Genomic DNA, 522 nt, shown 5'->3' on the forward strand with positions numbered 1-522 from the left:
CCGGGGAATAACAGACAGATAAAATATGTTTACAACGTTACTATTATAAAAGCTGTATAAATTCATTACCTGGCTTATATTAAACTTGTTATAAAAATATAAGGAAAACTAAATACACGATTCAAGATGGCGCTGCTTTTTTAAGACGCCATTTAATTTATTATCTAGAGTTTAACGGCCTACTTTACTTAGCGTGTCCAGTTAGTAATAATTATTGCTTCGTATCGACTTTGCCAGTTAACTTTAATTTTTTAAAATAATTATTAAAATCATAAAGAGTTGAGTCAAAAATTACGTGGAACGTGTTGCACGACGCAATTATACAATAATTACTGTATTATATCCATATCATTAATTAATAGATTTTTATTTGGTATTTTTGGAAAAAACATACAAATCAAAAAAATATAAGTATGGTAAAAGTTTTGTTTAAAAATTTAAAAAACTTATGATTCCGGCCAGGATCGAACTGGCGGCCTTCTGCGTGTAAAGCAGATGTGATAACCACTACACCACGGAACC

General features: G+C 29.9%; 1 non-coding gene across 1 annotated transcript; it reads right to left on the bottom strand.

Moving 5' to 3' along the window:
• Window positions 1-449: 449 nt before the first annotated feature.
• On the bottom strand, window positions 450-522 carry Trnav-uac (transfer RNA valine (anticodon UAC)). Its single transcript has one exon. It is a non-coding gene; the product is annotated as a tRNA-Val (tRNA).

Source organism: Nymphalis io, chromosome 30, assembly GCF_905147045.1.
Source record: "Nymphalis io chromosome 30, ilAglIoxx1.1, whole genome shotgun sequence".
In the NCBI taxonomy this organism is placed as follows: domain Eukaryota; kingdom Metazoa; phylum Arthropoda; class Insecta; order Lepidoptera; family Nymphalidae; genus Nymphalis; species Nymphalis io.